At 44.2% G+C, this 27,745-nt stretch overlaps 1 protein-coding gene across 1 annotated transcript in view; it reads right to left on the bottom strand.

The window, feature by feature from the left end:
* LOC149467250 (5'-3' exonuclease PLD3-like) overlaps positions 1-26,675 on the bottom strand; it is a 65,780-nt gene extending 39,105 nt beyond the window's left edge. The window contains exon 1 of the mRNA XM_089672053.1: positions 26,533-26,675. The gene's annotated coding sequence lies outside the window, so the exon portion shown is untranslated. The remainder of the gene's footprint in view (positions 1-26,532) is intronic.
* Between the last annotated feature and the right edge of the window lie 1,070 nt (positions 26,676-27,745).

Genomic DNA, 27,745 nt, shown 5'->3' with positions numbered 1-27,745 from the left:
TCAGCTGAGCCCCCTCTTGATCCAGTGATGTGCAGAGCCTCAGCTGTCCCGGGTCTCTCTCTCCTCACTGGCTGAGACAGCAGCGGGAGCCACTGGCTCCCACTGCTGTCAATCACAGCCAATGAGGGGAGAACGGAGCCAAGCTTACACCTCTGTTTTATGGACACAGAGTGGGGCTCGGGAGCAAGCGTGCACTGGTGCCCCTATGGCAAGAGACTTGCTTTTGGAGGCACTGATCAAGGGGATGGAGCCAGGAGCATTGGCGGGGAACCTAAGAAGACAAATCGGGGCTGCTCTGTGCAAACCCACTGCACAGAGCAGGAAAATATAACTTTATTTAAAAAAAAAAAAAAAAAAAAAAAAAAAAAGCAAACCTTAGAATCACTTTAAAGTCACTAACCTGAAATAAGTGTGGGAAGACTTCTGGCTTTCCCAATATGCATACTTGTTCTGAGCCAGCAGCTTGGACAGCTGGTCATACATCAGTAGAATTTCACTACAAAGTTTGTATGGAAATTCTGTGAAATTGTTCATCAGAGCATTCAATCTTGCCATCGAGTCAAAAAACTCTGTTCGGAAGCCCTTAAAAGTGGTTGTAAACCCTTACATATACTCAGTGAAGTGACTGGCCTCAGGTGATACACAGATTAATCAAATCTTCCTACATAAGTTGTACCTGTTTATCTGCAGTTTTCGCTTCTCTACATCGGTTCAAAGTCCAGAATTTATAAAGGTTGTCTGATTGAAAGGGAAGGGATACCCCCACACAGCACACAGGAACAGTGCTGAAGCTCCTTCCCGTCTCACCTTTTTTCTCTTGATGTCAGGAAAACTTGTCAGAAATAACTCATGTGGATAGCAGAGAAATGAGGCAGCAGACAGAAATGACACTTACTGCTCTGGATTGAGACCAGTACACACTATAAATGGATAGGTTTTGTTCATATTTCATGTCTGAGGTTTACAACCACTTTAAAAGCGCAAATCAGGCCTGCTATTTAAAAGGAATCCCAGACCTATAAACATGTTTCCTTTGTGCCTAGAACATGTACATCACAATATGTATGCTTTTCTCCCAAATGAAAACCATGCTCACAGTTAGAATTTAGCTTGGAAAAAAAAAAAAATTCCATCCAGATCCTTAAAATTTAGTTGTTACTACAGTTGAAAACAATCATTGTATTGATCCCAAAAACCATTCGAAAATTGAACGAGCGTCCTGAAAATATTTTTAAAATGAAATTCTACTGGTGTATAGTCTACTATAGTATATGGTCAGCTTTAGATAGTATTGAAACCAGTATTTTTACAAGGAAAACAATGGCAGCACAGGGCAATGCCTAGTACACACCGAGAAGAACAGACAAAACAGAATCAGAACACCAAGACCACGTATGCTCAGAACGAAAGAATACATTACATCACATCCAAAATTGTATTCTGTCTTACGAGAATTTGTTACTGCTCAAAAAAATTAACCCCTTGCCCTCCAGAGGATTTACCCCCCTTCCTGACCAGGCCATTTTTTGCGATACAGTGCTGCGTTATTTTAACTGACAATTGAGCAGTCATGTAACGCTGCACCCAAATTAGATTTATCCTTTTTTCCCCACAAATAGAGCTTTCTTTTGGTGGTATTTGATTGCCTCTGCGGGTTTTTATTTTTTGCGCTATTAAAAAAGACATGTTTGAGAAAAAAAAAAAACTATATTTTTGACTTTGCAAATAAACATGTCCAGTTAAAAAAAGCAAATGTCGTCATAAATGTAGGCCAAAATGTATTCTGCTACATGTCTTTGCTAAAAAAAATCCCAATACGTGTAAATTAATTGGTTTATGTGAAAGTTATAGCGTCTACAAATGGCGGTATAGATACTGAATGTTTTTTTCTATACTAGTAATGGCGGCAATCAACGACTTATAGCAGGACTACGGCGGGCATTCTGGCAGTGGGAGGGGGGACTGACTAACTATCACTGAAATCCCCAGTGACACCAATACAGTGATCAGTGCTAATTAAAAACACGGACACTGTACTAAGACACTGGGCAGGAAGGGGTTAACATCTGGGGCGATCAAAGGGTTAACTGTGCTGTTAAGGTGTGCAGTATGTGTGCTTTACATTGCTTTGTATGGCTATGCTATGCAGATCAATACAAAGCAGTGTGCTGGAGCTGACAGAGGAGAGATCTGTATGATCGCAGGTGCTGGCGGGGAATCACCAGCCAGGACCCGGTGATCGACAGGTGAGGCCACCAATGGTGGTGCGGGTAGGGCACGGGTCGCACGTGCCCCCCTTACCCGGAAATGCAAAATCACACACATATACATACTGTACATATACACATGATTTTGCGCACCCCTGCCACCCGGTAGAAGTATTTCTGCTACAGGGCGGTGGGAAAGCGGTTAAAGGAACACTTTGAAAATACATCAGATCTCAATGGGGAAAAATATCATGATAGATATTGGTTTTCTTTTACTATGTATATGCTGCTCAATATAAAGGATAAGTTCACCTTTTGACAAAAAAAAAAAAAAAATAATAATGATACTTTTTTTGCAGGTCAAACAATGTGCATTCTTTTCTTTTGCAGGAGCCCGGAAAGCACTGCACCAGCGGTCAGCAGATCACTGGTGCCATGCAGGACTCCCTCAGAGCTTTCCATATGTCTGCTTGCCCATACAGTGAAGGACATATTTATTTGATCCCTGCTGATTTTGAATGTTTGCCCACTCACACAGAAATGATCAGTCTAAAAATCGAATGGTAGATGTATTGTAATACTGAGAGACAGAATAGCAACAAAAAATTCAAAAGAAATGCATGTCTAACAAATGATGACTGATTTGCACGATCATGAGAGAAATAAGTATTTGATCCCCTATCATTCAGCAGGATTTCTGGCTACCAGGTGTCTTTCATACAGGTAACAAGTTGAGATCAGAAGCAGTCTCTTAAAAGGGAGTGCTGCTAATCTAATTTTTTTACCTGTATAAAAGACACCTGTCCACAGTAGCAATCAAACAATCAGATTCCAAACTCTCCACCATGGTAAAGACCAAAGAGCTGTCCACAAATGTCAGGGACAAGATTGTAGACCTACACAAGGCTGGACTAGGCTACCAAACTATCGCCAAGCAGCTTGGTGAGAAGGTGGCAACAGTTTGTGCAATCATTCGCAAATGGAAGAAACACAAAACAATTGTCTCCTTAGTTCTGGTGCACCATGCAAGATCTCACCTCGTGGAGTATCAATGATCATGAGAACCGTGAGGAATCATCCCAGAACTACACGTGAGGATCTTGTCAATGATCTCCAGGCAGCTGGGACCACAGTCACCAAGAAAACAATTGGTAACACACTACACCGACAAGGATTGAAATCCTGCAGTGCCTGCAAGGTCCCTCTGCTCAAGAAAGCACATGTCCAGGCCCGTCTGAAGTTTGCCACTGAATCTGAATGATGCAGAGGAGGACTGGTTGAAAGTGTTGTGGTCAGATGAGACCAAAATCGAGCTCTTTGGCATCAACTCGACGTGTTTGGAGGAGGAGGAGGAATGCTGCCTATGACCCCAAGAACACCATCCCAACTGTCAAACATGGTGGTGGAAACATTCTGCTTTGGGGGTGTTTTTCTGCTAAGGGGACAGGACAACTGCACCGCTTCAAAAGGGACGATGGACGGGGCAACGTACCATCAAATCTTGGGTGGGAACCATCTTCCCTCAAACAGGGCACTGAAAATGGGTCGTGGATGGGTATTCCAGCATGACAATGACCCGAAACATATGGCCAAGGCAACAAAGGAGTGGCTCAAGAAGAAGCACATTAAGGTTCTGGAGTGGCCTAGCCAGTCTCCAGACCTTAAATTCAATTGAAAATCTGTGGAGGGAGCTGAAAGTTCGAGTTGCCAAACGTCAGCCACCAAACCTTAATGATTTAGAGAGGATCTGCCAAGATGAGGGGGCCAAAATCCCTCCTGAGATGTGTGCAAACCTGGTGGCCAACTACAGGACACTTCTGATCTCTGATTGCCAACAAAGGATTTGCCACCAAGTACTAAGTCATGTTTTGTGAAGGGGATCAAATACTTATTTTCCTCATGAACATGCAAATCAGTGCATCATTTGTTAGACATGCATTTCTTTTGGATTTTGTGTTGCTATTCTGTCTCTGTTACAATACACCTACCATTCGATATTTTTAAACTGATCATTTCTCTGTGAGTGGGCAAACACTGAAAATCATCAGGGGATCAAATACTTATTTCCTTCACTGTACATAAGGCCATGCTTTTTTTTGTTTTTTTTTAAATTTTGAGAACATCCCTAGCTGCCAATGTGGGTGAACAGGGAGGAGTGGAGGCTGGTCCTTTCATAACATGTTACATCCTGAATATGGGTGTAACATGTAATTAAAAGGTGAACGTCAGCTTTATTGGCACCTTTTTTTTTTCTATTGGCAAATTGCCGATAAACCTATTTTTGGCTGAGAACTTTTGGTGGCCAATAGATCGGTGCATCACTGGTCTGAAGATATGATTCTGGAAGACGTGCAGTTTGCAGCAATTCTGTTTGCATCTTAGAAGTCATGTGCTGTCCTGGTATGAGGAAGTGATAGCTACACAAATTGTCTCAGTCCCAGCTGATTCATCACTGCAGTCAGCAAATATCAGACCTGTCGTCCTTCCAATTGCAACACCTTCTCATGTTAGTGGGTAAAAGATCTGTCCTTTTTTCTCAAATCATGGCACAAAGCATTGCATACGGGGGTATTGAATTAAACTTCATGGAGGTCTGATCAGTACAATTTTTTTCCTACAGGAGGTCCAAATTACATTTGTGTGATGTCTCAGATCCTTCCAATCACAACCTCCTCATTTTAGATCACAATTCCATTCCTATATCAGTCACCTCTTCACATTAGTGTCCACTGCCCCCTTCACATCAACTCCCCCCCCAGCGTTGCCCCCCTTCACATCACCCCCTACAGCACTGCCCTTCTTCAGATCTCCCCCCACAGCACTGCCCCTCTTTACATCACATCCCCCCCCCCCTTCCATGGCCTCTCTTCAGATCTCCCCCCCACAGCACTGCTCCTCTTTATATCACACATCCCCCCCAAAGGTACTGCCACTCTTCAGATCACTCCCCACAGCACTGCCCTCCTTTTCACCCCCCCCAAAGTCCCCCCTTTACATTTCTTTCCCCCCTCCCCAGCGCTTGCCCCCCTTTATATTACCTCCTAGCACTGCCTCCATTCACATCACCCCCCCACAGCATTACTCCCCTTTACATCATCCTCCCATAGCACTTGCACCCCTTCACATCAACCTCCCTCCAAAGCACTGCTCTGCTTTCACTTAAACCCCTCTAAAAATGGATTGTGGGAGTGGGAGCTGCCGAGGTTAACATTTCATATTAACTAGCTGGGGATTGGTTGCTAGGGCCACCAGGCAGTCCTAGCAACTAATCACCTCACCTATGAAAAGTTAACCTTGGCCTCGTTCCTGCCCTCCATCCAAAGAGGCTGTGCCTCCTGTCCTCTATACAATAACCTGCTCCAGTTCTCCACTCTGCCTTGGTATTGGAGAATGGGCAGGGTTGAACACGCGGCAAATAAATGGCACGACCACAGGGCTGGATGGGACAGTGGCATGGTCCGGATTCAGACTATGATCTGCCGTTTAGTGATGCCTGCACTACAAGCTGTAATGACAAGCTGCTCAGAGCAGTGACCCCCAGCAAATAATGCAGGTTCCTTCTTCATAAGTCTGGCAACAGAAAAGAAAAATGTATTAAAAGTGCCACACAATGTTAGAGTCTGAGATCATGGATTTATATATATCAGAGTAACAAAGCCAAATGGGGTTTATTTACTAAGGGCAAATAGACTGCACTTTGCAAAATGCAGTTGCACTCTGCAGATGCAGTAGCTCCAGAGGTTATTAAATGAGGGGAGGCTCTGCTGACTTCCATCATCCAATCGCGTGCAAGCAAAAATGCTGTTTTGTTTTCTAATTTCCTTCCATGTGATTGGGTATGTTTTGCCAAGTGAGGCTACGCCTCATTTACTAAGCTCTACAGCAACTGCACATGCAAAGTGCACAGTCTATTTGCCTTTAGTGACTTCAGTAGTAACTGCTTTTCAGGAGCTCCAACACCCCATTCATCAGAGCTTTAGAACTGTATGAGCTGGGAATATTTGGACTCCATATATTGGATATAATGGGATTTTGCAGCACAATTTGTTGAGACACTGGTGTCTGTCCTGGTTAATAGCTCATAGGCTACTACTCAAGTATACAGAGTTATGTTTAAAGAGGGATTCTGGGTATAACCATTTCAATTTGTTTTTTCTGCTGCTACAGTGAAGAGATGCAGGGTTGCCCTGCTGCTGCATTGTGAATGCAAAGGCCCCTGTTATTTGACAAGGTGTAGAGGTGGGGCATCACAATCTCCACCTCATCCAATCAGAGAACACTTTGCATTCATTGAGAAAATGCAAAGTGTTCCCTGAACAGCACCCAAGCTGAGAGCAACCGCCCATGTTCAGCAGCAGGGCAGCTGCTTGGCATGGGACCCAGGAGCTAGTGGAGATCATTGGAGTAGGAGTGCCTACTACAGAGATTTCCAGTTTCTAGGTAGATCGGCCAGGTATGGCACACACATACATTGGTTCCAGCCAATAGAAGAAGGCAGGACTAAAACAATGTGCCTGGCTTTGCAGGCCCCACAATTTGCAGAATCCTAGGACCAGTGATGTCATCCCACCAGAGTCCATTGCTAAGGTGTTGTTGGCCCTGCACGTGTTAACTCCCACCAGCCACAACAACAGACACTTGCTGGAGATTTTCGGTCATACGACTGCTTGGACGAAGACTTGAGATAGGAATTTCCATTGTGATTTCTTCCAAGCATAGTAGCGCAGTGCAGTGGCAACAGTCAACAGTAGCAAAGATTAGCTCTCCAAACTCAAACCTTGTACCAGCAGTCTGCACAAAGGAAAGAGGGGAAGGAAAGTTGGGAAAAGTAACTATTTTAACTCATTCAGTTCTATTGCCTTCTGCTTTAGCTCTTCAGCCCTCTAATATTTTTTTTCCCAACCAAGCAGAAAAAACAACCCAGGAAGCTACAAAAAAGAAGACCACAATCCCATCTGTTGGCTAAAAAAAAAAAAAAGTATATTATGCAATATTTTATATTTAAACCGACCTAAAAAAATAAATTTCAAATTATTTTTAGTCTTGATAAATAAAGCACACACTATACATTACATGTAACTACTGAACAATATAATGAGTCAGATTTCCTGCAAGGTAATCAGGTCATACTGGGTTGGGTTGGTTTCCTACCTATATACCAAGAAGTCAGTTGATTGTGTAATAGATAATTTTGGGAGGGTATGGAGTGCTGTCTTTAATCCTGAACTGGTGCCAAACAGCCACAGCCTTAGGAGTATACAATAATGTTTGCAGGAAGCCCAGTAGAATTTTTACCAGTCTGCTGCCAACCACCATAGCCATAATTAGTTCTACCTTCAGCTTTGCCAGTATAAGGCTCCATGCACACGGGGCGTTTTAATAATGCTGGTAAGGTTAGCTGTGAAAAGTCATGATAAAAATGCACGTTTTTCAGCATTTAGTAGTGTTTTGCTGTGTGCATTTTGTACCAAAAAAAATTTTTTTGTGCTCAAAAAAAGTCCAAAAAACACCAGTTTGCCACAGTTTACTGCATTTTGACACATTTTTCAGCTTTAGAGCATATTTCCAGCTATAGAAACTCCTCTAGAAACTCACTAGTCCTGGGTTTTTTTCCCCAGCCAAAAGACGCCGATTACAGCCTGTGTGCATGGACACATAGGATAACATGCTGGGAAGTTTACTAGCTGTAGGAAAAAAAAATGTCAAAAGCTGTAAAAACGTCCAATGAGCATGAAAGCTAAATCTTCACTGCTACAGAATGACACCAAACAGGTAAGCTACACAGGCAGATCACATATACACAGCTTTAGATTCCAGGAAATACCAGTTAAGAGTTTACTGTGCTAGTATTCAACTGCCTCCAGTAAAATGGTCCTAGAACTGTGAAGAACGAATCTAGTGAGCTACCATCCCGTGAACTCAACATCCAAACTGGAGAGTGTCAGTCTTATAACCAACTGGCCATTGTTGACCATGTTCTTCCAAAAAGTGCTATTATTATACAGTATTTATAAAGCGCCAATAGTCTTATGGATTGGGGTTGGGAGTTCCAGAGGATGGGTGATGACCTGGAGAAGTCCTGGAGTTGAGCATGGGAGGAGGAGACCAGGGAACTGGAGAGTAGGAGGTCTTGTGAGGAGCAAAGAGTACGTGTTGGGTGGTATTTGGATATCAGGTCGGTGATGTAATTTGAGGCAGTATTATGGACAGCTTTGTACGTCAGTGTTAGGATTTTGAATTTGATCCGTTGGGAAATCGGAAGCCAGTGGAGGGATTGGCAGAGGGGGGTGGTGGAAATGGAGCAGTTGGTAAGATGGAGGAGTCTGGCTGCCGTATTCAGGATCGACTGAAGCGGTGATAGTCTGTGGTGAGGGAGGCCAGTGAGGAGGGAGTTACAGTAATCGAGTCGTGATATGATGAGGGAGTGGATGAGGTGTTTAGTGGTTTCTGGGGTTAGGAATGGGCGTATTTTGGCGATGTTGTGGAGGTGGAGTCTGCATGAGTTTGTTAGCAATTGGACTTGGGGCAGGAAGGATAGATTGGAGTCAAGAATGACACCAAGTACTCTGGCTTGCGGGGTGGGCCTGATGGTGGCATTGTTGGACGTGATGGAGAAGTCAGTGGGGGGGGGGGGGGGGGGTGCAAGGGCTGGGGAGAAAACTAGGAGCTCGGTTTTGGAGAGGTTCAGTTTAAGGAAGTGGAGCGACATCCAATCTGACATGTTGTTCAGCAGGCTAGTGGTTCGGGCGGAGACTGAGGGGGTGAGGCGAAGGGTCGAGGGATAGACTTGTGTGTCGTCGACGAGATGGTAGTTGAAGCCGTGAGTGTATGAGTTGGTCAAGGGAGGAGGTGTAGATGGAGAAGAGAAGGGGCCCCAAGGACAGAGCCTTGAGGGACCCCGACAGAGAGGGGGAGTGAGGGGGAGGTGGTAGCGTTATAGGCAATGCTGAAGGAGCGTTGTGATAAGTAGGACGAGAGCCAGGAGAGAGCGGAGTCTCTGAGGCCAAGGCAGTGTAGTTTGAGGAGGAGGGGGTGGTCGACTGTGTTGAAAGCCGCGGAGAGGTTGAGGAGTAGGAACACTGAATAGTAGCCATTAGCTTTGGCGGTTAGCAGGTCGTTGGTGAGTTTAAGTAAGGCAGTTTCGGTGGAGTGTAGGGGACGGAAGCCGGACTGTAGGGGGTCGAGGAGATTGTTGTCATTGAGGTAGGAGCTTAGGCGATTATAGACTAAGCGCTCAAGGAGTTTGGATGTAAATGGCAGCAGGGAGATGGGTCTAAGGTTGTTCGGGTCAGTGGGGTCTAGGGAGGGCTTTTTGAGTATGGGAGTGATGTGCGCGTGCTTCAGAGGGGAGAAGAATGCGCCAGAAGAGGGGGAGAGATTAAAGATGTGGGTGAGGGAGCGTAGGATGGAGGAGGAGGGAGGTCGTAGGAGTTGTGAGGGGACAGGGTCGAGGGGGCAGGTGGTGAGGCGGGCTTCGAAGACCTTAGTGACCTCCTCGGTGGTAGTGAGGTCGAAGGAGTGTAGTGTTGAGGCGGCTTCAGTGTGAGGGATGTTAGGTGGGGTGGAGGTCTGAACAGTGGTGAGGCTAAGGGAGAGGGGTGTTGAAAGGGTTGCTGTGCGAGGAGATGGGTGGGGAGGAGGTCTGAGCAGCGGCGATGTCCCTGCGAATTGTGTCAATCTTGTTTTTGAAGTGACTGGCAATCTCGAGGGCAGTGAGTGAGGTGCTGGGTGGAGGTGGGGGCGAAGAGAGTAGAGAGTTGAAGGTAGAGAAGAGCAGGCGAGGATTGGAGGAGAGGGTATTGATAAGGGTCAGAAAGTAGGCTTGTTTGGTAGCATGGAGGGAGGAGGTGTAGGTGTGGAAGGCAGATATATAGTGGGTGAATGCTAGTTGGGATCTGGTTTTGCGCCATAGTCGCTCCAGCGCACGAATGCATTGTTTGAGAGTTTTGGTATGATCAGTCTGCCAGGGCTGGAGCAGTCGGGGTCTGATGTTTCATGTGGTTAAAGGCACTAGCGAGTCAAGAGCAGTTGACAGCAAGTTGTTTTAAGCAGTCGTGGCCAGGTCGGGGCAGGACAGGGGAAGGATGCTGTCATAGAGTTGATCAGCTGCAGAGTGGAGGGGGGCAGGGTTCAGGTTGCTGAGGTTTCAGCTGGTAGTAGTTTGACATTTGGAGGGGTAGGCGTTTGAGGACGAGGAGACAGAGAAGGTAATAAGGTTGTGGTCAGAGAGAGGGAAGGGGGCTACATTCCTGACTGTCATGCTGATACATTGGTTGCAATACTTCAAGTTACAAACTTGAAAAACAAATTCTGACCCTTTTGGACAATTTAAATCGTGTGCTGAAAGTTGTGGCACTGAAAAGGGGAACTTCATTCTCTTGGTTATGCCACGACCTGCACCTTCTTATTCACATCTTCCTATTGTCAAGCAAACCCACTCTTCACACTCTGCAGCCAATAGAAAGAAGTGAAGGCCAAAAGGTACAAAACAAAAGTGGGTTTATTAGACCTATGGCCTCACTTCCAGTAATAAAGCATTTATTTTCAAGTTACCAGCATACTATTTCCATAAAAGACAATTGTTTGCATACATCTAAATGTGACTAACTAAGGTGTACTTAAAGCCAAAACGTTATTCTTTGCAAAAAAAAAAAAATCTATAAAAAAATTGTCAAGTGTCAAAACAGTCAGAACTCAATACCAGAAAAAAAAAAAAGGAAGGCAATAAGGTATAATAAGATGCATCACCAATTAAACGAGAAGACTAAGCCCATCACAGGAATTACTGTAGTAAGGGCATTTAGGGTTGTCAGAACAACTAACAGTATCAAAAAGAAAGATAAGAATGGGTAATTGGCTCCATTGGCTCACCAGGACAGCAGGCCGCAGAGATGATAAAAAGTATGAGAAGTAAAACATGAGCCTAGAGCAAGAGAGAAATTGAACAAGAGTATAAAAATTAAACAGAAAAAAGACATAGAAACAGAAATTAGAAGGAAACAAGAAAACTACAGTACTAGGTGCTCGGAGGCGAGGTCAAGTGATTATGACTACATCAGGGTCTCTAATGTACATCAGATGATCAAAATTAGGGTCTGAAGAGCCCGGATAACATTAATCAGGTGGCCCATGCTTTCACGTAGAAAGTGTATCGATCATAGAGCCAAGGGACAACTCAGTAGTCCATTCTTGCATAGTCTTCCAGTGGCTGGGGAGAACTGCTCTGGGGCTAGCATAAAGAAGGGAAGAGAGCTCCTTTTAGCTGTAGAGATGGAGCCAGGTATACCAAGAGGAGGGCTATTTCTGGAGTCACAGGAACATCCAAACCCCAAAGTGCCTTACAGGTGCTAAAGACACGGGACTAAACGGTTCGATACGGAGATAAGACCAATATATATATCTCCCTTTCAGAGCGCCAACAGTGATCAGAGACAGAGGGGAAAATCCTCCAAATATCATAGGGGAACCTATACAAGCCCGCTAAGATCTTAAACCATTATTCTTAAGCGGAGGAGGCTTTACAGGCCTTTTGGGTAAAAGTAAATGTCTTTAGATCAGATTCATGCAGTGGTCTACCCAGCTCTTTTTCCCAGGCCTTTATATAGAAGGGGATGTGGGACTGGTATATTACAGAAAAATTGTAGAAAAATTTTCAATAAAGCAGGGAAGGTATTTTATTGCATCTTTTTGTTCTTGGGTTTAGATATCTTTTAAATAAAGTGCTGTCACCATCCGTCCACACCTATGATCTCAATAAGGAATGCAATCTTACCACATTTGTTACTTAGCAATTCAGCACTAAGCTGTTTACAAAGCATAATGGGATGGACTACATGATTATAGACAAGACTGGCTGGAAAATACAGAAAAGGAATCCCATTATACAGCCTGTGAATAAAGGTATAATTCACATAAAATGAGGGTGATGCACACATCTGGATAAAATACACTGTTCAATCCATTTACACAGCCAGCCAAACCAGGCACGGGTCACCTCTTCTCCATTACAAAGGCAGATGTATTAAGAAAACCTGCTGGAACATGGAGCAATTCACCAATCTATTCCACCACCATTTAGAGTTTCTGTTTAAAGTGAACTTGTATTGTGTCCTGTAGAGATGGAAAAGCACAATATTGCAAACGCACACATTCCTGAAAGTGGCTGTAAATGTATGTGGGTGCTACTGCAATCACTGATTGGGAACCAAAGAAATTCATAGTGAGAAATGTCACCAGCACACCAAGGATCTCCAGAACAGGTCTAAAGCTTTATTCAATTGTCACATCATCGTTGCAAAAGTGGTGTTTCAGAGCCTCACAGGACCTCTTTATCAGGCATATCTGATAAAGGGATTCTGCAAGGCTCCAAAAAGCCGCTTTTGTAACTAGGATGTGACCGTTGAATAAAGCTTTAGACCTGTTCTGGAGATCCTTGGTGTGCTGGTGACATTTCTTGCTCTGTAGTGATGCAAAGGTTGGTTGGAGGAACAAACGTTATCAGTAAGGGACATGCTATTCAATACACCTGGAAGTGTCAGATAGTAATAGTACACAAGTTTCAACACACCGCCCACCAGAAATGTGAGTATTCCTCCTCACCTTTTGCGGGGTACATCTAGATATGGATGTAGAAGCGATCAGTCCACTTTTGAAACAGGAGATTTCTCCCAAAATTGAGACTGTCCATCAAGACACAGAAATGTCTCTCGCCACTTTTTACCAAGAGCCGTCCAATGAAAAAGAACCAGACTTCATTGTCTGAAGTCACAGGATGTTACGCTACATTGGGGCTACTAGACAATAAAGGCCATGCCAATTCACATTCAACTAGGACAAGATCTTCATGGCCAGGGAGGGCTCTTGTTACAGTTTCCTAAATATAAGGGCCCCTTCACACCTTTGAATTCGGATTCATTTATTTCTGTTGCATTGTGTTAAAGAAGCCCATTAATTTGAATGGGCTGCCAATGTACCATAATAATAATTAAAAAAAAAAAAAAACACACCACATGTGCACCTCTTTTCTAAAGCGGAGCACCACAACATATGGTGGTGTGCTGCAAAATAAGTGCATTGTGAAGATGTGTGGGGGGTGCAATTCAAAATGGTGTTAAGGGACCTAGAGCAGTCACCTGCCCAAGTATTCAAACTTTCATCAGACAATCTAAACTAAATATGGCAGCTTTCTGGGACTCAAAGCCTGCCCTTCCTGCACCTAAAGGAAAGCAATCTCTAGCTCAGCTGTCTTGAAAATCCCATTACCAGGGATAGTGATTGTAAACTTTTAAATGTCCACAATCTAGGACTTTTATCCCGATCACTGATTCACTAGTGAATCACTTATCTGCAAGAAATGACACAGCTGGATGTTTACTAGGAGCATTTTGAGTAGAGAGCAGCTCAACAGATGATAGCCTCCAGACCTTCCATCTGAGACCCCATTCACACATGAGGAGCATGTTTGGTGTTTTTTGGACATCTTTTTAGTTTGTACAGGCATTTTTACATGCATTTCAGGCTTGACTGGTTTTTTTTTTAAACATTATTTTTAGCTAAAGGAAAACTATTGCTACTGGAGGACTTCGGTTATGAGGAACTACTACAAGCATTAAACCTTTTCTCCCTGGAGAAGAGAGATTTCAGAGGAGATATTGGAGAGATATACAAATACCTCTAAAGTGATTCTATTCAGTTTCAGGGAACGTGGCCAATCAATGAAATTGGAGAAGGGGTTTAACCTTAAACTGCAAAGAGGGTTCTTTACTGTTAGAGTGGTAAGGATGTGGAACTCCCTTCTACAATTGGTGGTGTCAGTGAGGAGTGTTGATAGTTTAAACAAAAAAAAAAAAAAACTCTTAGATGGGCATCTTAGCAAATGCAATATACAGGGATATGGAAATTATTGACATAATCACACGCACACACCCACAAAGGTTGAACTGGATGGACTGGTGTCATTTAACCTTACCAACTAACTATTTACTAGTAATTGAAATGCATTACAAATGCACATTACACGTTTTTTCAGCTGCTCCTATGGAATTCTCTGGGTCCAAAACATGAAACACTGCCGCCAAAAGCAGGTTATGTACTTTTTCAAGCTATACTAGACTCAAGTGTTAATAAGTACCATTGAACATACTAATAATCCTAGTATCATGCATTGAAGAGCTTCTACTGAACCTTCAAATTGCTCAGATGTGAATGGGCCTAACACAAGTCCACAATAGCGGCTTCCATATTTCTACACTCACAGGATCAACTTTAGGCCTTGTAAACACCATGTCCCTTAAGATGACTTTCTACACACCACTGCACATGTATGGTGAGAAATGGGCACATGGGAAGCAATTGTTATCTACAGTATGTGGCTTGTTCACTACATACATGTGTGGTGGCGTGTAGAAAAACACAGCTAAACAGACATGGTGAGAACAATCCATACCCAAAGATATAACAAAGGTCAACGGATGGCCATATGCTGAGAGGACATTTTAGGCAGCCATTCCGGGTACACTCATCTCCAAATGGCTACATTCACTAAGCTCTACCTTTGCCGTAATCATTTTCAGCCTTGGAACTCATTTCTAACATTCATTATGCAGAATTAGGATTGATATGGCTTCTTCAAAATTCATTTTGATATTTATCAGCACACAAGACTTTCACAGCTATGTTCAGCATTGTTACAAATGTATAAACCACCATTCTAATAACGTTTATACAACTACAGCTGGTGCAAAGGATTATATTTAATAGGCCAAGATTGACCGTAAAGCCTTGGTCATACCAAAACACTGTTCGGGAAATGCACATTCTGAGAAATTTCCTGTCCTTGAGATGCAACAGGAAGAAACTGAATTTATCTACAAACTGAAGGGAATTCCCCTTTCAGAGAGTTGTCACATGAACTGGAGCCACCATTGGAAGATTTCCATATCTCTGACAACTCAGAATGCTGGACTTTCTCATCAGTGACAACCCATAGAATGTGAAACTCCCTAGGGGAACAAAACTACAAAAATTGCTTCACAATGGTTTTAAAGTAGAAAGTACAGAGAAGGGTAACCAAACTGATAGGAGGCATGGAGGAGCTCAGCTATGAGGAAAGATTAGAGGAACTGAATTTATTCTCTCTTGAGAAGAGGAGATTAAGGGGGGATATGATCAATATGTATAAATACATCAGTGGCTCATATAGTGAACTCTGTGTTGAGCTATTCACCCTGAGGTCATCACAGAGGACAAGGGGGCACTCTTTACGTCTGGAGGAAAATAAATTTAATCTTCAAACACGGAAAGGTTTCTTCACAGTAAGAGCTGTGAAAATGTGGAATAGACTCCCTCAAGAGTTGGTTCTGACCAGCTCAGTTGATTGCTTTAAAAAAAGGCCTGGATTGTTTCTTGGATACACAGAATATAACTGGAAACTAACATTTATAGGTAAAGTTGATCCAGGGAGTATTCGATTGCCTCTCGGGGGATCAGGAAGGAATTTTTTCCCCTGCAGGAGCAAATAGGATCGTGCTTTGCTCTGTTTGCCTTCCTCTGGATCAATTGTGGGTGTAGGATTATAAAAAAAAAATATTTTTTTAATGGTTGAACTGGATGGACTTGTCTTTTTTCAATCAGACTAACTATAGGCAAATTGTTTTTCCTTTCATTTTGGATAGAGCAAGTGAGGGTTATAACTCCTATCAGGTTTTTTTCGCCATCTGTGTCCCATTGTGGAGATTTCCCTTCACTTCCTGTCCCATAGCCAAACAGGAAGTGAAAGGAAATCTCTGCAAATTAAGGGAATTTGAACCAGAGCTAGTGTACCTGTTGGAAGATTTCCCCTCTTACTTTTCTGGGGACAACCCAAAATTTTGGATTTTCTTTTATTTTCACTTTCAATGATATTGGAAAAGAGGACAAACAGAGAGGGCGAATCACGGGGTAACAGACAGAAATAAAACCTGACAGGAGTTCTAATCCCTCTCCACTCTGTCAAAAACTAAAAAATGTTTTGCCTTTAGTTATACTTGAATCCTTCCCTTCTATATGTAAAAAGTTTTGCTCATGCATACACTTTTAAATGCCTTCAAATTATTAAAACTTTTAATAATTTGAATTATTAAAACTTTTCATAACTTCCTCTATTTCAATTTAATCATATTGAAAGTGTAAAGTTGGCCATGCACACAGATTTCTTTCCTCCATCCGCACTAAACAGCATGGATGGATAAATCTCCCCGACTATTCTGACAGCTAGGGCTCATGGCTGTCAGAATACCCAAACAGTGGCTGCAGTCACTTTTCGGTCGCAAATTCTCTGCCCGTCTCTTTTGAAGTTTGTTGACCCTAGGTTCACACCTAAGCGTTCTCTGCAGCGTTTTGCAGAAGCGCAGTACAGTCCATTTAACATGATTTCCTATGGGACATGTTCATATCTGCGCGTTTTCACAAGGTGTGTTTTTTGGAAGGGACTTTTTTGAATGCAAAAAGTTGTGTTTTTGGTTCTATAGACTTCAATGGAAACACTGAAAAAAAGCATGTATTGTGTTTTTGATGCATTTTAAATCTGCCTAGCAACAAGAAAAATGTACAAAATCCCAAAACGCATCAAAAACCCAACACACTGCAGAAACGGCTCAAACGCAACCTGCATAGGTGTGAACCTAGCCTGAGTCAGGCGGTGTGCAGGGCCACCCATTGATCCAACTTCAATGGATTCAGCAGGACATGGCTGGAATGAGTACTGTGTTTGGCAAGCTTTAGTTTCCGCTGACCTTTGTCTCATTCAAGTGAAACTAGAACGGAAAAAAATGGCTTCTATAGAATGAACACCGAACTACGCATGTGCAGATCAGTGTACATTTTGGGCGCAGTGCTGAGACAAATGAACTCCTGCACACGCACAGAAGTTACATCGTCCCTTGCCAGCCAATCAAGATGACCAATGATGTCCGGAAGAAGCCAGTGGTGGGAAAACATTTGAGCTAGCAAGGACTTTGCAGTCTTCAGATCGTTGGAGCGTGGGGTAAGTATTTGCAAAATTTAATTCCACTTAAGAGCCAGTTCACATCTGAATTTCACAAAAACGCACTCTGCATTCCTGTGCAACTGCATTCCTCTGTGATTTTCAAACGAGAAAAAGAGGAAGGTTCAATGATCAACTTGCCAGCCAGTTTGCCAACAACCGAATTAACCTGTCTAAAAGTATGCCTTAAAAACAGGAGTTTAGTTAGCACACATTTGCAAATACATACGTAAGCCACAGAACCACGTCACGACACCCTGGTATTCTGTGGTCTTAACTCTACAAATTTTGAGAGTCCCCATAGTAGAGGCACATGTATTTAAAGGATAGATCCAGGGCACGTGAACCTGAGGGAGCCCACCCCTCCTTAAAGCTACAGGAGCAAAAAATGGCAACTGCCCCAGTCTATAACTGGCTTTTGCAGCAAGGATACGTGAAGCGGGCGACGCATGTCAAACAAGAAAAAGAGGAAGGTTCAATGATCAACTTGCCAGCCAGTTTGCCAACAACCGAATTAACCTGTCTAACAGTATGCGTTAAAAACAGGGGTTTAGTTAGCACACATTTGCAAATACATACGTAAGCCACAGAACCACGTCACGGCACCCTGGTATTCTGTGATCTTAACTCTACAAATTCTGAGAGCCGCCATAGTAGAGGTACATTTATTTAATGGATAGATCCAGGGCAGGTGAACTTGAGGGAGCCCACCCCTCCTTAAAGGTACAGGAGCTCACTGGACACCCAGCATGTAGCACAATGGCAGCCAGGGTGTCCAGTGCACCCCCTCACCAACAATTTAACAATACAAAATATGGCAACTGCCCCAGTCTATAACTGTCTTTTGCAGAAAGGATACGTGAAGCGGGTGACGCATGTCAAACAAGAAAGAGAGGAAGGTTCAATGATCAACTTGCTTGCCCTTGATCTATTATTTAAACACATGTTCCTCTACTATGGGGGCTCTCAAAATTTGTAGAGTTAGGAACACAGAATACAAGGGTGCCGTGATGTGGTTCTGCGGCTTACGTATTTGCAAATGTGTGCTAACTAAACTCCTGTTTTTAACACATGCTGTTAGACAGTTTAATTCGGTTGTTGGCAACCTGGCTGGCAAGTTGATCATTGAACCTTCCTCTTTTCTTGTTTGATATGCGTCGCCCGCTTCACGTATCCTTGCTGCAAAAGCCAGTTATAGACTGGGGCAGTTGCCATTTTTTGTATTGTTAAATTGTAGGGGAGTGGGTGCTCTAGGACACCCTGGCTACCCCTGTGCTATATGCTGGGTGTCCAGTGTGCTCCTGTACCTTTAAGAAGGGTGGGCTCCCTCAGGTTCACCTGCCCCCATGATCTATCCATTAAATACATGTGCTTCTACTATGGGGGCTCTCAAAATTTGTAGAGCTAGGACCACAGAATACCAGGGTGCTGTGTTGTGGCTCTGTGGCTTACGTATGTATTTGCAAATGTGTGCTAACTAAACCCGTTTTTAACGCATACTGTTAGACAGGTTAATTCAGTTGTTGGCAAACTGGCTGGCAAGTTGATTACTGAACCTTCCTCTTTTTCTTGTTTGACATGTGTCACCCAGTTCATGTATCCTTTCTGCAAAAGCAAGTTATAGACTGGGGTAGGTGCCATTTTTTTGTTTTGCAGTGTGATTTTCAGCCTATTCATTTGAATATCACATAGGATCAAACAAAAAGTAATGCATGCCCTACTGTTTAGAAAGGCACTGCACCAAATCACATGGTACTGCTGTGCCAAGTGATCCAGTGCAGGCAAACGCACTGCATTTATGATCTGAGTTTGGGGTTTTGGGCAGATGTTGATACCCGCAGCAGATTGCACACGCAGTGCGGGAAATGCGCAATGAATGAGGGTTTCCCATACTGCATTATGGTGTGAACAAGCCTTAAAGTGGTAGTAAAGTCATCCATTTAAAACAAACATGCTGGTCCCCTGCAGAGTTAAGCCATGGTATACTAGAACGCACTGCATACTAGCACATTATGACACTTACCTGCAAACAGAGCACTCCGATGTAGTGCTGTCACGGCTCCCTTGGCACTTCCTTCCATCTTCGCCCGGTGTTCCTTCCAATTTTTGTATCTTTGGCCGCATGAATGGTAGGGCTGCATTGACGCCACTACTGCGTATGCGCACTGCAGTGGCACACAAAGCGGGCCATAAATGTGATTTGAGCTGCGCATGTGCGACTCAGATCACATTACCCACTGACATGCAGGAGAGACATTTATGATAAATAAAGACCACTAGGACCTCTTCTGTTATAAAAACCCTGCATGTCAGCAGATTTTAAACATTAAAACTTTACTACCACTTTAACCACTTGCCCTTCAGAGGATTAACCCCCCCCCCCCCTTCCTGACAAGGCCATTTTTTGCGATACGGCGCTGCATTACTTTAACTGACAATTGCGTGGTCATGGAATGCTGCACCCAAATTAAATTTACATCCTTTTCTGTTCCCCACAAATGGAGCTTTGTTCTGCTGGTATTTGATCGCCTGTGCGTTTTTTATTTTTTTGCGCAATAAACAAAAAAAAAACAGCGACAATTTTGAAAAAAAAAAACCCCAATATTTTTTTACTTTTTGCTTTAAAGCATATCCAGTAAAAGCATTTTAAAAAAATCTAATTTCTTCATAAATTTAGGCTAAAATGTATTCTGCTACATGTCTTTGCTAAAAAAAAAAAAAAATCCCAACACATGTAAATTAATTGGTTTATGTGAAAGTTATATAGTCTACAAATGGCGGTATATATACTGGAAGTTTTTTTTTTTTATATATATACTAGTAATGGCAGCGATCAGTGACTTATAGCAGGACTGCAGCAAACATTCTGACACTGAGCGGGAACTGACTAACTGCCACTGACAACCCTAGTGACACTAATGCAGTGATCAGTGCTAAAAAAAAAAAAAAAAAAAAAGCACTGACACTGTACTAATGACACTGGGCAGGAAGGAGTTAACATCTGGGGTGATCAAAGGGTTAACTGTGAGCTTTTTTACTATGTGGCCTGTGTGTGGTTTACTATGTAAGCATGCTATGCAGAACCATACAAAGCGGCATGCTGGTGCTGACAGGGGAGAGATCTGTATTGTTTCCATACAGACCTCTCTCCTGTCAGTGTTCCTCGGTGATCGCTGAGTAACGGGGAATCTCCTGCCAGGACCCGGAGATCAACAGCTGTAGCCACAAAAGGTGGTGAGGGTGGGGCAGCATGAACCCCCTATCTGGAAATACAAAATTATATATACATATATATGTGATTTTGAGCAGCCCTGCCGCCCTGTAGCAGTAGTTCTGCTATAGGGTGGTCGGGGAGCGGTTAAAGAAGAATTCCAGGGATGGATATTTTATACATAGTACATTAAAGTAGACACAGCTACACACAAGCCATTCAGAGACTGATTTGTATTTTCTGAAAGAATACAAAACATTCTGATTGGACAAGGTGGGGAGCATGACATAACTGCCTGCCTCAGCACCTTATCCAATCAGAGAATGCTTTGCATTCATTCAGAATATACAAAGCATTCTCTGAATGGCACCTGTGCTGAGTGGCCGACCTCTTGCATTCAGAATGCAGCCACTGGGCAAGGGACCTCGAAGTAAGTGGAGATCACTGGAGTAGCAGAGTCTAATTCAGTGATTTCCAACTTCCAAGGGCATCAACCAGGTATGGTATATATACGGTATAGCACAATGGAGCACTGTGACTAAATGGTTAGCACTTCTGCCTGGCAGTACTAGGGTCGTTGGTTCGAATCCCAACGACTCCACCTGCCTGGAATTTGCATGTTCTCCCTGTGCCTGCGTGGGTTTCCTCCAGGTACTCTGGTTTCGTCCTACAATTCAAAGACATGCTGGTAGGTCAATTGGCTCCTGTCTAAATTGTCCCTAGTATGTTAGGGACCTTAGATTGTACACTTCTTGAGGGTTAGGGACTGATGTGAATGTACAACATATATATCTGTAAAGCGCTGCGTAAATTGATGGTGCTATACAAGTACCTCTAATAATAACATAGTTACACTAGTTCAAGCTGGACCAATATAACTATGTATAAATCATTAGTGGTGCACCAAAATGAAAATTCTGGAAAAACCAGAAACCAAAATGGACAGTTTAAAATAAATATTTCAAAAAATAAAAAAAATTATATATATATATATATATATATATATATATATATATATATATATATATATATATTTATACAGGATTTGTATAGCGCCAACAGTTTGCTCAGAGCTTTACAATATAACGGGAGACAATACAGCAACAATACAGTTCAATACAAGAGGGATAGGAGGGCCTGATCCTGGGAGCTTACAATCTAGGAGGGAGGGGCTAGTGGTACAAAAGGTAGTAACTGTGGGGGATGGACTGGTTGGAAAAGTAGAAGACTCCGTTATTAGCTGAGGGCAGGATAGGCTTCACTGAAGAGATAGGTTTTCAGAGATCGCCTAAAAGTGAGCAGAGCAGACGATAGTCTGATAAATTGGGGTAGAGAGTTCCAGAGGATGGGGGAAGCTCTGGAGAATATATATATATTTGACTTTTTAATTAATATAATGAATTTGAATAAATAAGAATGTAAAGAATACTATGCAGCAACGTAAAATAACTTATTGAAAGCAACACACAAAAATTAGACATAACATAAAATGAAATCTATATAAAATTAAAAAACTCAAATGAAAGCCTATTTGCATTGAAGTCAATGGGATGCGATTTTGCATTGAAGTAAAATATCATTATCGGCACTTTTTTTTTTTTGCTATTGAAAAAACGCCAATAATCCTCTTTTCGGCTAATCCTTTTCAGTAGTCGATAAATTGATGCATCCCTATAAACTATCCATCCATGGAATTCTTCTTTTAATGGCGAACATAAGAGTAGCTATCCAGGATTACCAGTTTTTGGATATACGTGATTTGGCCAACTACACAACCCTTGTATAATCATTCCAAAATGATGTAGCTAACATAGGTCACCGGGATTAGAGTTACAGAAGTGTAGAAAGGTGTAGTGGGGTATAAAGGAAAGTTCTACTGGAAGAATCTGACAGCACAAAGGAAAGCTAAAACTGTACTTTGTTCAAGTAATGCAATTTCTGCAATACAAGCACCAGAGAAAGATATTTACTGCACCCTGACATGCCCCCACAGCACACAGGAACTCTAGCACTAGTTTCTCCAATGTGACAACACTCACAACGAGCAATGAAGAGATTCTGCCACTATTGTCATGGGACAGGATCATGTGGCAATCTTTGCCTTAAAGCAGGGGTCTCCAGACTTTTTAAACAAATGGTCAGTTTACTGTCCTTCAGACTTTAGAGGGGCCGCAATGTGGCCACCAGAAGCAGAAAATGTCACAGCATCAATTGCAGTAAACAATGTCCCATCCTTGGTGTCATTGTGGGGTATTGTGCCCCATCGTTGATGTCATTGGGCCCCCCTGTTGGTGTAATTGGTAGGAATAGTGCCCCATCATTGGTCTCATTGGTGTCCCATCACTGCTGTAATTGGGAGTAATTGTGCCCCATTGTTGATGTTATTGGGAGGAATAGTGCCCCATCATTGGTGTCAGTGGGAGGAATAGTGCCCCATCGTTGGTGTCAGTTGGAGGAACAGTGCCCCATCGTTGGTGTCAGTGGGAGGAATAGTGTCCCATTATTGATGTCGGGAGGAATAGTGTCCCATTATTGGTATCAGTGGGAGGAATAGTGCCCCATCGTTGGTGTCAGTGGGAGGAATAGTGCCCCATCCTTGGTGTCAGTGGGAGGAATAGTGCCCCATCCTTGGTGTCAGTGGGAGGAATAGTGCCCCATCCTTGGTGTCAGTGGGAGGAATAGTGCCCCATCCTTGGTGTCAGTGGGAGGAATAGTGCCCCATCCTTGGTGTCAGTGGGAGGAATAGTGCCCCATCCTTGGTGTCAGTGGGAGGAATAGTGCCCCATCCTTGGTGTCAGTGGGAGGAATAGTGTCCAATTATTGATGTCGGGAGGAATAGTGTCCCATTATTGGTATCAGTGGGAGGAATAGTGTCCCATTATTGGTATCAGTGGGAGGAATAGTGCCCCATTGTTGATGTCATTGGGAGGAATAGTGCCCCATTGTTGATGTCATTGGAAGGAATAGTGCCCCATCGTTGGTGTCATTTGAAGGAACGGTGCCCCATCATTCATGTCATTGGTAGGAACAGTGCCCCATCATTGGTAGGAATAGTGTCCAAACATTGGTGCGATTGGGAGGAATTGTGCCCCATCATTGATGTCATTGGTAGGGATTGTGCCCCGTCATTGGTAGGGATTGTGCCCCGTCATTGGTAGGAATTGTGCCCCGTCATTGGTAGGAATTGTGCCCCATCATTGGTAGGAATTGTGCCCCATCATTGGTAGGAATTGTGCCCCATCATTGGTAGGAATTGTGCCCCATCATTGGTTAGGAATTGTGCCCCATTATAAGGGTCATTGGACCCCATTGTTGGTGTCATGGGGAGGAAGTGTGCCCCATCATTGGTGTCATTTGTGGGAATTGAGCCCCATTATTCGTGTCATTGGGCCCCATTGCTGGTGTCATTGGCAGGAACTGTGCCCCATTTCTGGTGTCATTGGCAGGAACTGTGCCCCATTGTTGGTGTTGGTGAATTAAATCCTGTCCCAAGAGCCGGAAAAAGGCAAGTAAGGGGCGCAGTTTGGAGACCACTGCCTTAAAGGGTAAGTTCACCTTTGGGAATATGTTACGTTTCACCTGTTTTTAGGGTAGAGCATGTAACATGTTCTGCAGCCGCTGCCCCCTCCCTCTGACAGTATGGTTAGACTTCTCTCCGTACTATCTGTCAAATTTTAAAACCGTGCAGCCGTGCGGGACTCCGCCCACACTGCCGCATCATTAATTCTCAGACTTCTGCGAATGAATGAACTGCAAGTCCCAACAGCCTTAGCGGCTGTGAGCTTGTAGTTTCCAATGAACTACCATGGTGCTGTGAAGAACTGTGGTAGTTCATGGATTCTTCCTGTCAGTATACCTTCTATATGGGATGTACAGGCAAGAAGAGATTCTGACAGATCTGCAGGAGACCTGCATGGCACCAGAGGTCTTCAGATCGCAGGTGCAATGCTTTCGGGCATAGGGCCAGTTTACTGTCCATTAGACTTTCAGAGGGCCGGACTATGGCCATTGAGAGTAGAAATTGTCCCGGCATCAGTGGGAGTAAACAAGCTTTGGTATTAGGGGAGGAATAGCACCCCTTCACTGGTGTACGTGGGAGGCATAGCGCCCAGTTGTTGGTGTCACCAGGAGGAATAGTGCCCCATCGTTGGTGTCGGTGGCAGGAATAGTGCCCCAACATTAGTGTCAGTTGGAGGAATAGTGTCCTTTGGTGTCAGTGGGAAGGAAATAGTGCCCCATCAATGGTGTCAGTGGGATAGTGCCCCACCATTGATGTCAGTGGGAGGAATAGTGTCCTACTGTTAGTGTCATTAGGGGAAAATAGTGCCCCATCCTTGCTGTTGGTGGCAGGAATAATACCCCATTATTGGTGTCAGTGGGAGGAATAGTGGCCCATTATTGGTGTCAGTGAGAGGAATAGTGGCCCATTATTGGTGTCAGTGGGAGGAATAGTGGCCCATTATTGGTGTCAGTGGGAGGAATAGTGGCCCATTATTGGTGTCAGTGAGAGGAATAGTGGCCCATTATTGGTGTCAGTGAGAGGAATAGTGGCCCATTATTGGTGTCAGTGGGAGGAATAGTGGCCCATCAATGGTGTCGGTGGGAGGAATAGTGGCCCATCAATGGTGTCGGTGGGAGGAATAGTGGCCCATCAATGGTGTCGGTGGGAGGAATAGTGGCCCATCAATGGTGTCGGTGGGAGGAATAGTGCCCCATCAATGGTGTCGGTGGGAGGAATAGTGCCCCATCAATGGTGTCGGTGGAAGGAGTTGTGCCCCCTTCATTGGTGTAAGTGGGGGGAATTATACCCAATTGTTGGTATCGGTAGATGAAATAGTGCCCCAAGGACCAGATAAAAGCAAGCAAAGGGCCTCATCTGGCCCCTGGGCCGTAGTCTGGAGACCACTGGTGTAGAGTCACTCTGCACATGCTCGGTTTGGTGTGTATTGCTAGAGAGGTTTTTTTTTTTTTTTTCTTGGGAGAGTGCATGTGATCAGCACAGGGCCAATCAGCACTGGTCAGACAGAGGTCAGGGGTTCTGAATCCACCTAGAGCAGAAAGAAAACTCCTCCTACAAGCTGTAACCAGTGCTCTGCTGAACACTGATAGAAGTCACAAGACTGCTCTAACTGCTCATGAGAAAAGGTATTTATCTGTTTATATTTACTATAATAATTAAATTTCCATGTTCTGTGTACTGTGGGAGACCAGATATAGTGAATGCGGGTCCTAGGTTTACTAACACTTTACAACGTGTTTTTACCACCCCCGCCCCAACCACAACCTCTTTAGCTGCAGTGGCCAGGGGTGAACATGTTGTGCCCTCAGATGCCCTGTCATGGTTGTTGCGGCATCCACCAAGCATTATCCATTCAAGTGAAAGCAGCCGCTCTGCAGCCTTGTGCACTCCCAAAATACCAAGCGGCAGCAGGCAGATCGGGCACAATGTAGCGCCCCTTGGACCCCACAGAAGAATGCAGTTCCGGGGGGGTTGCAGAGTGACCCCATTTCCTTGAATGGGTCATGAGTAGCGGACGGTAGTGTCTATCGGGGGGTCATTCCTGCATGTGGACACCTTTGGCTACCTCCTGTGCAGTTCAAGGGGTCAGGGATTGGGGGAAACCAGGGTTTTACCACCCCCCTCCCCACCACCTGTGTGAATGAGTCAGAAGGGTGCCACCCCCAAATGTCCTCATTCCCAAGGACAGCAGACAGTGCTGCTCCTCTGAAGAGTGATCTGTGTTTGCCCGGAGGTGAGAAGATGATCCGTTGCCGGATTTATACGTAGAATTGCTGTGCAGTGCGAGTGACTGTGCTGGGGGAGTTATCGGTTTAGATCAAACATGACAAACACCTCTGAAGAGCAATCAGAGTGTGGATCGCTTGCCACCTCTTTTGGAATCTTTGCTTTCCTCCATGTTGTCAGGGAGATCTCACCCCTGGAAGGTCGCCCACCCGTCTATGGGAGCAGAGGGGGACAATGCATGTGAATGTAGGAGCAGAGAGGTCATGTATATAATACGGAGTACTAGCAGAACAAAAGGTCGGTGTGATGTCCTGATCGGCCAGTGTGGGGTGTCCCGGGTACTTACCGCACAGACACAAAGCAGATCCTCAGCCGTCCATCAAAGTCACAACAACGGATTCCCCAGCAGGCCCGGGGTACACCAGGAGGGGCGGAGCCATAAAGGAGGGGCGGTCTATACACAAGAAGAGAAACGCCTCGGCAAGCGCTGGGAACACTCAGAGGGGCCGGTACACCGGTATAGGAAGAAAGGAGGCGGGGCCCCAAGAAAGAGGGCGGTATATTCAAAGAGGCGGATTCAACAACAGGTCCAGTTTAATAGACATAGGGGCGGTATACACACGGGGGGCGGAAACCCGCTCCAGCAGACCAATGAACATACAGAAAGGCTGGGTCCCAGTAGGCTCGGTACTCCCACAGGGGTGGGGCGTACAGGCCACCTTTTCAATAGGCGGGGCTAACATGTAACATGAATATCTGCAGCCAGTGAAATGCTGTGTCCTGGCTCCCATGGCGGACACGATCTGCGGGGGTTTCAGCACCATGCACACCAACAGCTCCGTGTTCAGCCCCATGATGAGCGCTCTGCCGGAGGAGCGCTACCCCGCGTACTGCCATTGGACGAGGATCATTTGCTCTTCCTGACCGGGAGGGAGGAGGGATGTGCAGGATCCGCCCCTCGTGTACGGGCTCCTTTTCTACTGGCTATACATTGCTGGAAAGAAGACGGGGAGGCGTGACTTCAAACTCAAGGGGCGGGTGCTGTTTACATGACTAGAAGGGGTTTCATTATGTCAGCTGAGCCAGGTGCAGCAATACCTAAGAGCCAATCACACATCAGTTACATGGAATCTGATCGGTGATGGGGCATTTTGATTGGTGTAGTTTGCTTTTCCACAAGTTGCAAACCTTTTCTAACAACTTTTGTCCTGAAATGTAGCCGTATCTTTATTATAATACTAGTAATATATATATTTTATAGATTTACACTTTATTGCCAAAAGTATTGGGCGAGCCCTCCAAATCATTGGATTCAGGTGTTCCAATCACCTCCATGGCCACAGATGTATAAAATCATCACCTAGGCATGCAGACTGCTTCTACAAACATTTGTGAAAGAATGGGTCACTCTCAGGAGCTCCGTGAATTCAAGTATGGTACTGTAATAGGTTGTCACCTGTGCAATAAGTCCATCCGTGAAATTTCCTGGCTACTAAATATTCCACGGTCAACTGTTAGTGGTATTATAACAAAGTGGAAGCAATTGGGAACATCAGCAA

This window comes from Staurois parvus, unplaced genomic scaffold (genome assembly GCF_062004578.1).
Source record: "Staurois parvus isolate SC_StPar_1 unplaced genomic scaffold, SC_StPar_1.0 ptg000118l, whole genome shotgun sequence".
Taxonomy (NCBI): Eukaryota; Metazoa; Chordata; class Amphibia; order Anura; family Ranidae; genus Staurois; species Staurois parvus.
Note: the sequence above shows the minus strand (reverse complement) of the source record. Positions and strands in the feature narration are given on the sequence as shown.